Here is a 13,752-nt window from a genome sequence, read left to right as displayed (position 1 = left end):
CCATGGTTAACAATACAGTTTTTGATTAAATGCTGAAAGTTTGTCATCAGAGAAGTCCTTTAACAACTAGATGAGAGTAGAAGAGAAAGTCACTTTTAAGCTGTACTGGGAGCAGAGAAGCCTCTCTTCCTCTCTGGTATCTCTCTTCACCAGTACGAAAGACCACTGGTTTATGTCTTAGTCTTGCAGCATTTAGCTGTGCTTTAATCTAAGTGCTCTAGACACTTAATACACAGGTAAAAGACAGAGTTACTACTTCTCCAACCTCCCCATGCCTTTCCAGCGACTTCAGCTGAAATCTGGGTGGGCATCTTCCTTACCTTTGTGGGCCAGTGACTTTGAGGGCCAGGCAGCATTCATCTGCACCAAGATGGTAGTGAAGCCCTCTGAGAGGGGTTTTCCTCACACCAGTGAAAGGGTCAGGAACCAGCAGCTCCAGATAAATCACTACCATCACTGTGGCTGTTCCCATTTCCTGTGCATTTATTATAAGAAATACAATTTTCCTGTTTGTGCTATAACATCAGCTGAGGTGCTCTAACAGGCTGACAGATGAAAGGTTAATTCCTTCAGAGCCAGAAGGCTTTTATGCTCCAGACCCAAGCTGGAGTAAGGTGAGTTATATTCTGTATGTGGTGAATTATATACTGTATTATGAACTGTGTACTAGCATTACAAAACAGAGATCAGTGATCTGGCAGAGGAACTGGCAGAAACAAATCTGCAGGTAGCTGCAGAGTGATGCTGATCAGTGAATAGCTGTCTGTGAGATGATCTGAAGCACATGCAAATTGAGAAACTGGGAGATGAGAAGGAAAGCAGCATTCATCTTTGTCTGCTGAATTTCAATACAGCTTAAGAAATCTTCCTCAAATAAAAAGTACTAATTTGAGTTTGCAAATCAAACTTTAAATTAAAGTAGGACTATAATGAGGCTTGCTGCAATCCCAGTGAAAGCAATGGCTCCCATTAACATAGCAGGGTTTTATTTCTCTATTGGCTTGAATCATATATAAGATTGAAGGGTCTTGTTTGAACTTTCATTTCACATAAATGTTAATGCCTTAAAGAACACTCCGCCTACATTTTAACTCCTTGAAGATCCTTTGAGTGTGTTTTTCTTAAGTTTCCCACACATTCTTATTAAATTTATTAAAATGCATCTCTTAGAACATTTTTACATGTAAAAAAGAAACACTTGTCCCTTTACATTGTATTGATCCAAATGACATTGTTTAAAATTAATGTATTGCTGTAATCTTTTTAACACCAAAACTAATCCCTCGAAAATTTCCCTTAATGTATTTTTTTGAGATTTTCCAGCTTTTTCTCTCTTACTGTAGTTGCATGTAACATCTCTTCTTTCCAGTCTCTTTCTTTATCTGCTGAAAACCCTCGGTAACTGCTGCAGTATTTAGTACTGTGCCACTGGTCTTGCACATCCTCATGCTGTCAGTAGCCACAGTCATCTGCTCTTCTGGATAAAAAATGGGAGTTTCCAAGTATCCTGCAAGTGTTCCCAAAACAAGCAACTGTGCAACAGCATAGGAGTCTCAGGATGAGCTCAAAGTCTGTGATAAAACACATCAATCAATACAACTAGGAAGTTTTTTTTTTCCTCCCATGGCCTCTCCTATTGTATCAGCAGCCTGAGTTGGAATTGGAGGAGCAGATTTATCTGAGTTTTCCTTTGTCCCAGAATTTGATATCCTTTCAGTCCCTTAAGTGTCCATTGCAGGTGCATCACACTGTTTCATTGCTGTAAAGCAGATGGAAGTTTGCTGCTAAGGGAGCTGACACTTCTGCCATACAGGGCACAGCCTCTGGTAAAAAAGCTGAATGCACTAGTTTTGCATCATCCACTCCCTGTGTCTGCATACATTTTGGAGAAGAGAGTGAAACAGAAGCTTTGGTGTGGCTCTGATGGCCCTATACATGCTTGTAGGTCAGTCCTAAGGCATCTTCCTTGGGTATGCCTGACACTGGAGATCTCCTTTTGCAGTGGCTCAGCCTGCAGACTGCACCTGCTTTTCTCCAGAAACACTTGCAAAGGCTGGTTCCTGGCTTTTGTTTTAATCTCCATCGCTGTCACCATTGAAGATGCGATGCTGTCCTGTAAAAGGATCCAGGCTTGACTTTGTATTGCTGGTAACTGATCCTCCAACAGGAATTATTATTTTAGGGAGTGGTGGAAGTGGAGAAATGACCTCTCCAAGACACTGGGTGAGATGGCTGGTCTGTTACAACTGCACAATTTTGGCCTTTCTACTTGACAAGAGACAAAGAAGGGAGTCACTATTCTCTTTCAATATCTTCTCTTTCAATGTGATACTTAGCAATATCAATTTCCCCTCCTTAATTGTATCACTGGCCACCAATGTATGCTGGAATGGGCTTTCACATCATCTCACTGCTGTCTGAGATAGTGCAGCTAGTGTAAAGCTGTGAAAAAGTGTAAACTAGTGAAAATTATGTTGAGGGCCTTTCACAACCCAGAAGCAGCAGTGATGTTCTTGGTAAATTCTTGTCAGTTGAACAAAAGACACCAATCTGCACATCAGGGAACTCTTATGCCTTTTTACTGTCTTAGTTCTGGCATCTAGCCCACTATTTTTTCTCAGAAGTGTTGGTTTGCCTGTGGCTCAACTAAGGGTTTCTGCTTGGATTAGTCCAGACACAACTTCCATTCCTACTAAAATATATTTTTTGCCTTCAGATTTGTTAAAAAGACTCGTATAATTAATTTGCCATATTTCCCCAAACCCTCTCTTGTTCTTCAGGTTAAGGGGTGGATCACGCAAGGGGTGGTGGTCCAGGCACAAGTGGCACTGACTGCACTCTGAAATGGTTGTAGTACCGAGTTCTCAGCTCGCTGACCTTCCCTGAACAAATCTTTTGTTCTGGAGTGCCTTGCTTCATATGGAACATCTCCAGTAGTGTCTCCAACTTGGCTCTGTTGACAAGGGAGATTATCCTTTCTGTCCTTGTCTGGGGTAATTGCCACTGCAAGACAAGTAAGAGAGTCAACTTGATTATTGAGGAGTAGACTGGGTTATCCCCATTTTGATATGCAGCAACCCACTCCACATATTGGTCTTTTTTTCAGGCAAGATTTCCTCTTACTTATTTTGCCATGTTAGAAGTCAATTCACTTCCTATTCATTTTGCTCCCAGAAAGGGAGCCATTCTGTGCATCCCTTAAACACTGCATGTAAATCAATATGGATGTACTGGGGCTCAATGTTTTCGGCTTCATTCTTTATAGAGCTCCACACTGCTATGGATTTGCCTACCTGGGTAGTCCCTTCCCACTTTGTGGTTGACCTATCCCATGCAGAGCAACTGCTCACTATTTCTGTATCTTGCTTTCTCTTTTGGAGGAGCCATCAGTAAACCATAGGTTTTTCATCTGGGAGCTAAACAGGGCAACTGTTTCTGTGGGGAACTTACACTGAGCCCATCAGGGTCAGTTTAGTACTCCCTGTATTGGAGAGTCTTTTGGTGGGCTTTTTTTAACATCATGGATGGAGTACTTGCTGTCACTGCTTTTAACACCTGAAAGGGGCTGCTTAACACAATGGGTGGGCATTTAAATATTTTGTCTGTCTCCTGTAAAGCTATGCTTACTACAGATAGCCCTGAGGTGAATATAATTTTTCTACATTTTTGAAGCTTTTGGAATAGAATTCAATAGGTGGTCTAGGCCTTTTGGGTCCTTATTGCTACATATTAATTGATAACCCATGGATGCCAAAACCCCATTCAATATGCAAGGGGTCTGTGGGATATTTGGGACCTAGAGCTTGGTATATCCCAGTTTCAAAGTCTCCTCATGGACTTGTGTTCAATCTCAAACAGCCCTTTTCTTTGTCAGATCATATAGGGACTAATTCCATGAATTATGGAACAGTCAAGAATGTGTTTTCTCCAAAATAGTAGTAGTTGTATGGCATGTTGCAATTTTTTCTTATTTCCTAGCATCCCGATTTAGCGTTCCAATCATTCCTAGCATCTCAATCCAGAATGCTAATGTCTCAGGGTGAATGCCTGTTTACACCAGATTCCTAAGAATTTTACTTCAGGTAGGGAGGTGAATCTTCTCTGTCAGGATATGGAGTCCCAAACCCTCCAAATGAGCAATTTTCTTTGTCTAAGTCTGGTCCGCTGCCTCCACCTCTGGGCAACCAATTAGCACATCATCAGTATATTGGCAAATCTTGACCTGCTCTCCTGGGCCAATTTGGGCCAGTTCTTGAGCTGGAGCATAAAAGGCAAGGGTGGCTGAATGCCAATAGCCCTGGGGAAGTTGAGTAAAGGTGTACTGCTCTCCTTCCCATGTCAATGCAAATCGTTCTTGACTGATTCTTGCAGTAGGACTATAAAAAAATACATATTTCATGTTGATAGTTTCCAGAAACAGGGTGATCTTGCTCCTGGATAGCCAAAGCAGACCATATTAGGAGCTGCAGCAGTTAAAGGGTCTGTGTTTGCATTCAGATGCTGGTAGCCAGTGGTCGGCTGCCACTTCCTGTTAGATTTACACCCACTGGCAAGAGGAGTCTGACTAGGGCTAATTATCACCCTAAGTCACTAAAGATAGGGTTAATCCTTTCCTTTGCTCCTGAGTGTAAGATACAAGGTTTCACATTTGTTATCTTAGAGGGAGGTGAGAATGATGCTGCTTGTAGTAATCAGACTGCAGCAGGGGCAAGTCCAATCACCCATCTCCATCCCCTTGAATCAGTCTGTGCCTTCCCCTTTAGTAAATCAAATCCAAAAATAGTCATAGGTATATCCCCTGTTAATTCCTGTGGGGAAATTTTCTCTTGGAAGATCTTGGAAGCCAGCACTTCACCTTGAATTCCCAAATTTGCCATGAATTTCCAAAAAACATAAATCATTTAATTTGTTTAGGGCTGGGTTTAATGGCACATCTTGTGGTTTCCTTATTGTGGAGAGCAGACACCTGTCCATGTCAGTGTCACTGAACTCTTACACTTTATTTTTTAATCATCTTTACTCTGCAAACTAGCCCACTATTTAGTCTCAGAAGTGTTGGCTAACAAGGTAGCAACTTTTACAACTAACTTTAATTAGCTCCCAACTCCCACAACAAGCTCCAGCTATGGAGTAAGTGGTGGAATATGATTGCTGCATTTGCCAGGATAAAGCAAGAGAGGAGAGAAATAAAGGACAAAGAGAGAAAGGTAAGAGGAAAAAGAACCAGCTGTTAGATCCTGCATTGAGCCTGATCTGGGGGTAGTCTGGATCTGGGGTCAACAAGGAGAGAGACAAAAAGAATGCAAGGGGCACGGATCATTTTACCATTTATCTGGTACACACCACTTATGTAAAATAGATTTTCCATGCCATTTGCCCCACACAGTCAGTCCTCTTGAGTCCTCCAGGAGATGATTCGGGGGGCTTGATGGAGGCCCACAGGGCACTGGTCTCAAGGCAGGAAAGGAAATTGGCTCAGAACAGCACTGCCCCGCTTTAGCAGGACTCTCTCTTCCAATCACCACTTCCTGTCACAACAGTAAGAGTGTCTGAGACAAAACATGCTCAAGTGCCTGTGCCTGGTCTTCCACAGGGCCATTGCAGCCTGTATTACTTGAGAAATGGTAGAATTTGTCATTGAGATGCATCACTTTGCAATAGCTTTCCTCCATTTTGCAGAAATATAAAAGCATAACAGGTCAGTAAGGTTTTTACTTTTGCCAGTGCCCTTTACTTTGTAATGTTGGAGTATTTACTTGTATCTAAAAGAAGTCCATGAATTCAAGGTTACAGAAGAATTGCATCATATGTTTTCTTTTTTGTGTAAATAATTTCTTGTCTTGTTTCTATCTGAACTGGTTTTGCATTTCCTTTGTATAGCTGACAAGTGAGCTGTGTGGTAAACAACTAATTTTAAGCAAAGGTTGTAGTGTTTAATAAATTCATTTAGTAAATGAATTTTGAATTTTTTACTACTTCTGTTGACAGCACAAACCTAATTATAAAGGTTATCATAATCAAGTTGTGTAATGAAATATACTGTGGTCAGTCAAAAGCCTTAATATGATTTTTTTTCTCTCTTTCTGAAAAGCAGTTTTAAGTTTGTTAAAACTTTGGAAATCAGTGTGGAAAAAGAAATCAAGAAAGGAGGAGAAAAAATTCAGACAGTAAAAAAGGAAAAGTTATTTAATGCATTATTGATAATGAGTTATGGTTCTAGCAGTGAAATGCTATTCAATGCAAACAGGCACATAGCCTATATTGTGATTATTTTTCTTGGAAAATATTTACCTGTTCTGGTCAATACAATCCATTGTGTTATATTGTGCAGTATTACAATATTTTTTTCCCTAACATAATATGAAGAGTTTTACACTTACAAAAAAATTTTATTGCATATTAAATGTGTATCACAAACTTAAATGTAATTATTTTTGGTCATATACTTTGCACTATTTTCTGTAAAATTTTATTTCTTCATACCAATATTTAGAGCAGTTGTTTTTCACTAATATAAACCAGAACTAAGATCTTTTGCCTTCATACTTGAATTTATGCTAGAAATGCTTTTCTAGTAATTTCTTTACTGCATTAGGAATTAGAATAGAAGCAGTAAGGACAAGACAGAAAAATAATTTTTATACTGTGAGTAAGACAAAAGAAAACCAATTGAAAAGTCTGATTACTGGGAATAAACCTGATATATTACTCTCTCTTTTCTTCAGTTCTGAAAGGAAACAGTTCTTTTTAAATTATGATTTCATGGACCTTGTTAAATGCAATATAAACTCTTGGGAAAGAGTTGATGGAAAAATATTTGAATATTTAAAAATTTGAGACCTACTTACTCGTGTTTCATCTCTCTCTGAAGGTTTTCAGCATCTCCTATGCTTGTAGCATGCTGAATCAGCCAGCAAAGGGGATCAGGATCCCTTGATCTGCCTGGCTTCTTGAATCACATTGTATGAGCTATCCTCATCAATCCCAGTGGCCAAGTGCTAGACACATACTTTCTTTTAAGGGCTCTCCTTTTTCAAGATGTAAAGAAACAAATGATGTTAGATTAATATTTTTAAAATATGTAAAAATCTTAGGGATGAATAATTGCCAATTCAAACAATTTTTTACTGCAACCATGAAAGTTCTATGTCCATAGATCAGGGATTTATCTTTTTAAAGCCACTGTCAAAACTACAGACATCTAATTAAGCTGAATACTCATTAAGATAGTCAGATAGATTTTCTACACCATTGACTCAAGAAACAGATCAGCAAGTATCATACATCAGAGTAAAAATGAAGTCATTCATTCACAGACTCACAGCCTTGTTGGCTGGGAGAGCCTCAGGCAATCACTGGGTCCCATCTGCTGTTCAGAGTGGGACCATCACCAACACTAGACCAAGTCAGCTGTATCCATGTCTAGGCATAAATCTCAAAAGCTTCCAAGCATGCAGATTTCACAGGATTTTTTTGAATGATGCACTATATCCCCATTGAAAAACATTTTATACTGTCCAACCTGAGCCCCATTATTGCTAGTGTTTGGCCCCTCGCTGTATCATTTGCCAGTGCCGAGAACCTGTAGGCTTTGTCACCTTTGCAACCACCCTTCAAGCAACTGGTGGTTGCTCTTGCAGCTTCTCTTCACCCAGCTCCTGCAGACCCTTCTCATGGTGCTCTTGGCTACTTGGGAGGTCTCTCCTGCCTTACCACTTTCTTGGAACTCTTAAGCTGGGGAGTCACAAAGTAGACCCAAACTAGAGCACAGCAACTTTCCTGGGTGTACTGGCCACAGACTGTAGTCCAGAATGTAATTTGCTTTACATATGAGAAGAATAAAAAAAAATGGAAAAAAAAAATTATCCTTATTTTAAAATGTTGGGAAATAATGGGATATGAGCAGGCTTCAGAAAGTGACCCTGGGGTTAAAGCAAGTCCTTTTGATGAAACTACCATATCTGAGACGAGTAGCAGTGATGTAGTGAAGCAAGTACCATACCAGAGGAATTATCAGGAAAGGAGCAGAGAACAACAGAGCACAGCACCATGCCCTTTTGCAAATTAAAACTAGTTTGTATGGTTTCAGTCCTGTTTCAGAAGGACTTAGTAAAAGCAGAAAAGATAAAAGGGTTGCAAAGGTAAACAAAGACTGACTCTTTACTAGTCATAGATACATTAAGTAATTCAGAATTCATCAGCCTGATGCTCAATCAGCTGAGTGAAGGCAAAATGAAGTTTGTAAAATTGTGAATGGCATGGATGAAAGACGATTTTTCAAGACAGTTACTAGTAGATATCACATTAAAAATTGGCAGCAAAAGTGAAAATGAAAGCATTTTTAAGAAAATGAGTAGTCTGGAATTTCTTTCTTACCACTGGATGTTTTGAATGCTGGAATTCTACCATGAATCAAAACCAAAACCTGGAAAAATAAAGAAAAATCCATTGTGGATTATTAGAAGTCATATCTCTAGCTTGGTAAGTGCTAGTGCTACATATTGCCAGAGGTTGAGAAAGTACCCTGAGAACACATTCACCTGCTGTCCTAAATATCTTTTTATTAAGCATTTTCCACTGGCCAGTATTGGAAGTAGAACACTGGAAGCTAGAATTTGCTTGGTAATCCCATGCAGCTGCTTGACATGGATGTTTTTATGTTGTTCTGAAAATCATTATAATATTTTCTTTTTCTCCACTGAAAGAGCACTTCTGTCCTGTTAATGCGAGTCCACCTCCTAAATCCAGTGGTGTGAATGGAAAGATGTGAGCTGACTTTATTATGAAGTCCAGTGGGAATATGGTAACTGAGAAACAGGCAATTTGGAAGTGAATTTACTACCCTGTCAAACATTTGTCATATCTTAATCCCCCTGACACCTCTCCTACAGGGAAGTAAAATAATAAAAAAGCTCTCTAGCCTTTTTGTTATTTTATGTGTATTGTTCCCAATTAGCAAATTTCCCCTTCCATCTCTAGATGTCTAGCTTATGAACTTTATTAAGTTTGAGACAAGGCTTCAAAGTAGCTGGTGGCAGCTTTTGCTGGGGCTGGAAAAGATTTCTTTGGGGACACTGTTTCTAATACTGAAAAATGTGTTCTTCCTAAGATTAGTACATACTTCAGTTTTTTACATCTGTTACAGTCCTCTTCAAAACTATGAGAGTGATTTTTTTTTGCTATCAATACAACAGTGAGATTTTTCCCCCCTTGCTTTTCAGTGAAACCTAAATAAAAGTAGCAGAGCCAATTTCAAAAAGCCACTTGAAGACATTTTGTAAACACTGTCCTTTAAATTAACTTCAGCATATGAAACCCTACTCTTAGAGCATAATAAACAAAAGCTGAATCAGTATCTAGTGTCCCACTGCTTTTTGCTCTCTGCAGCCAGGATCAGAAGCCATTGAAGTTTTTGAGGAACTTACTATTTGACGTCAAAGGGCTTTGTATCCAAACTAATCGTGGGATGTGGTTAATCTCTGTAGCAACTCTGATATGGAGTTTGAGCCAGTTTTGTAGTTTCAGTTAGTGTGTGGCAGTGTTTAGGGCTCTTGTATTTTCATAGGCATTGCTGTCTTGCAGGTTTAATCCTTTTGCTATTGTGAGCATTTTAATTTCATGTACTTGGCTTCCAGTGCAGGCAGGAACCACCATGAGCTTCTGCCTTCCCTGGCTGGCCAGACCCATCCAAATACAGCAGCTGATGTGTCTGGGACAACCTGTGCTGAGCATCATGGCTGAGATGCTGGGCTGCTAAGTCATGGGGTGAAATCCAGGCTGCCATGGCTCTGGTGCTGGCATGGAGCATCACATCACATCACATCAACATCACATCACATCACATCACATCACATCACATCACATCACATCACATGATCACATCACATCAATCATATCACATCTGACAGTGCTGCTGCATGGAGGTGTCTGTCCTGAGAGAGTGGCATGGCCCTGCTTTTGCTTCTGTCCCTCGCCTGACAGGCTGGAGTTACAGCCATCTCTTAGGTCTTTAAGGGTTATTTGTGCAGATGGCTCAGTTCTCCTTGTATGGCTTTTGCTCCCCCATCCACAAGCAGTCCAGATTATTCCCTCCCCACTGACCATGCCAGCACCTGTGCCTGCTCAGTGCTGCTACCATGCAGGAACACGGATAGAATTTAAAGAAAATAAGGGGTAACAACCTATCCATAACTATTTCAGGAATAGACGTTGTGTTTTGAAAGTATAATCCCAGGGTCTTAAAACTATCATTAAAAAAAAAAAAAAAAAAAAGAAAAAACTCAATGAAAAGCAAAGCTGAACCTGTCATATAGAAGGTCTGTAGTGTAGTAATAGTACTATATATTATTAGTATAGTATGTATTGCTGTTGGTACTTAAATATTGTTCATATCTGCACATTTGACATCACTTTTTAAAGCTTTCCTTTAATACTTTGGATTGGAAGGAAGAAAGAAAATAAATTCCAGCTTTTTATACCTCTCTGGCAAAGGCTATAAATCACTTTTTCTTTGGGGACAAATATGTAATCTCCTATATAATCTCTGACCTTAATAAGGAGATAGAACAACCAAAAGCAATTTCTCCTGCTATAAAACTGTGCATACATAAACATTTTAGAGAACCTGATGACTCTTGTTAGGAGTATCTGAAGAAAAGCAGAATTCTCAGAGAGACAATGAATTTCTATTACTAGGTACAAGAGAAAACTGCTTTGAGTGTTTACACAGCTGAATTAGTAGGATGTTGAATTAGTATATTTGAAATGCATTTCCCTACCAGTTATTGATCACCTAAGAAGAAAAAGTATTTCTGTACCATACAGATGGCAAATTTGTGGTAGTCCAAACCTTACTTCTGTCTAGGATGCCTCCTTCAAATAACAAATGGAAGAGGAGAAAGTTTCTAAAACTGGCCATACATTAAAGGATCTGAGGAATGGTAGGTTCATACTCAGTGCAGAGCCCTGAGTTCAAAGTAAGCACAGAAACTCTTAGTATGTGAGCTCCCCCCTGCTCCTCTGAAATGTGCATTAATAAACTGTGTGGCACAGTGCCAGCAATGACAAAGAAGAAAATAATAACTGTATAATTGGTAATGCCTTTTATTTCCCCCATGCAAATGGTAACTTTGAGGTCTGGTATATTTTGTAGTCTAATTCCATATTGCTGTGTTTCATGTTCAAAATGCAGAGCTTCAGTAATTCAAGGTATATAATGGACACATGCGTTGATTTTTTTTTACCATTTTACTTTTAAAATTCCTTTTCCTCCTTTGCTTTCTCTATTGGTAGTGAATTCCCAAGTCTGAGGCTTGCATAGGATACCATTTGGTATTCTTTAATTAACAGAAAGACTCCATGAGTAGAACAGATTGCCTCATGATCACAGAATATTCTGAGTTGGAAGAGACCCAGAAGGATCATCATGTTCAACTCTTAAGTGAATGGCCCATGCAAGGATCAAACCCACCACCTTGGTGTTACCAGCACTGTGCTCTGAGTAACTGAGCTGATCATGCCCTGTGAAACCTCTTCAGAAACATCTTCAAATAGGGATTCATTAAATTTGATTAATCACTCACTTGTGTCAGTACAATTGAAGCAGGATTTATCTAAATTTAAGCAAGAGGAAAAGGTGGCCAGCATGGGCAATTAAAGACCATGGACCAGGGTGCTCGGCAGGATTTCAACTTCAAAGCAGGCTTTCTCCCCAGAGCCAGCCCACGGTTTTGTAGTGACACAGACAAAAATTAATATTCTGCTCCAACATGATGGTGTTGGTTGCCTTGTCCTTCACCTCTGCAGACTGCACCATTCAGGATGGGGAGCAGAGGCTGAGTCCCAGGAGGGATTAGAGAAAAGAAGACAGGATAGTAAGGGGAGGTTTTAGGGGGCAGAATGTTACAGCCATAAAGTGGCAGAGCACTGAGATGGGCTGGAGCCACAGAGCTCTGGGGAGGAGGGAGGTCTGTGTGTCTCCCCTCACTCGTATGTGTTACCTTCTGTGTTGAGCAGGGCTGTTCTTCCAGCCCAGCATGCAGGTCATTCTCCCTGCTGGAGTGAGGACAGGGCTGGAAGCTGCCCTTCTTCCTCTCCCAAACCATGCACTGCCCCCAGAGGGAAGAATAGCAGAGGTTGTTCAAGCAGCAGTGACCTTTCTGTCTCCAGGTTTTTGAATGCCTCAGCAGCCACCTACTCCATCTACCTTTTTTGCAATTGCAAAGATTTTTCTACTCTCAAATTTTCTATTTCATACCTGAGTGGTTCTAATCTTTTTTTACAAGAATAACTTTAATTGCAATGCTTTTCTTCGTTTCATCTACAGTATCATTATGCAGTGCAAAAGATTGGATTCAGCAACCATAAGTGTTAAAAATATTGAGGATTTGCAGTGGAATTCTGTGAAATGTGAATATGATATAAGCAAGGGATTGTTTGATTTTATGTCCATCAGTTTGGTTAAATTCTTATTTTACTTTTGATGACGCTGACTTCTGGACTCCAGATATTTCATGTTTGTAAGTCAAGGGAGTTTCTTCTCCATAGGATGACACCTAGAAAAAATGCATCAAAAAAAAAATAGATACATTTGGTTTGTTAGAATCATAATAGGAAGAATAAAAGATCTGGTAAATTCAGCCTCAAACTTCGGAATAAATGAAAGCAATTATATTAACTCTTTTACATGTCAAGAAATCAAAGATACTGTATTTATAACAATACATCAATCTAATCCCAAAAAATTGCTTAATATTCCTTAAACCTGTTCAAGTAAGGCCTCACATGTTAAAGCTGAAGATGATAAAGCAGTGGCCATAATTTAAAAACCCAACATATGTTTACGTTTCATTATTCATAACAGATAAATTCAGTTTTGCATCATCTATCTAACTTATTTTTTCTAAGTAAGTCTTTCATAATATGATGATGTAAGTTTAAAGGTAACAAATATTTTAAAGCAGTTAGTGGAGAAAGAATATGTTTATTATACATATTATCCTCCAAAAAATCACAGAATTCATCAAAGCAACGATGACAAGGGAAAAAAAGATGTTATTTTAATTTTTATTTTTTCTTTTGACTGTGGTAGCCTCTCTTTTAACAGCTCTCAGCATGAAATTCATGCAAAACATAGTATAGGCAAACATCACTCAGATCCTCTAAATGAAGCTCCTGGCTGGTATCTCAGAAAAACCCCCATGTTTGGTCTTCCAAACCTTATGCTACATTGCAGAAATATCCTGTATCTTTTCCAAAGATATTTCCCAGGGTGTTTTAGATGCCAGTCTATTATGTCTAGAAAGCTCTTGGCTTGCTGTTATGTGGGTTAGCTCTCCAAGAGAATAGTGATTGTGTCAGACACAAAAACTGGTCCTTGGTTTGTGCAATGGTGTGGCTTGCCTTCAGTGTTTACAGACATTGTTACAATATTTTTGACATTTTGTAAAGGCTCACATCATCCAGACCAATGCTGATCTGCCGCAACAGTCACAAATATGTGTAATTAGAAACATGATCAGGTATTGAAAATTGAATGTACTCTTCTCAGGGTGTCAACTTCTTTAATATGAACAATTTTGTTTGCATGCTTGGCAAGACTGAAAGTGTTCTTTTGGCTAGTACCCACTTTTTTGATATGTACCTTAATCTTAAATCTTGTACTTTAAATCTTTCTGTCATTTGATGTGAATACAGAATACTTCAGTTCCCATTCTCTACTGCTGTTGTTGCTGTGCTCTGAGATTGATGCTA

The sequence above is a fragment of the Vidua chalybeata genome, chromosome 1 (assembly GCF_026979565.1).
Source record: "Vidua chalybeata isolate OUT-0048 chromosome 1, bVidCha1 merged haplotype, whole genome shotgun sequence".
Classification (NCBI taxonomy): Eukaryota; Metazoa; Chordata; class Aves; order Passeriformes; family Viduidae; genus Vidua; species Vidua chalybeata.
This window is presented reverse-complemented; position numbering follows the sequence as displayed.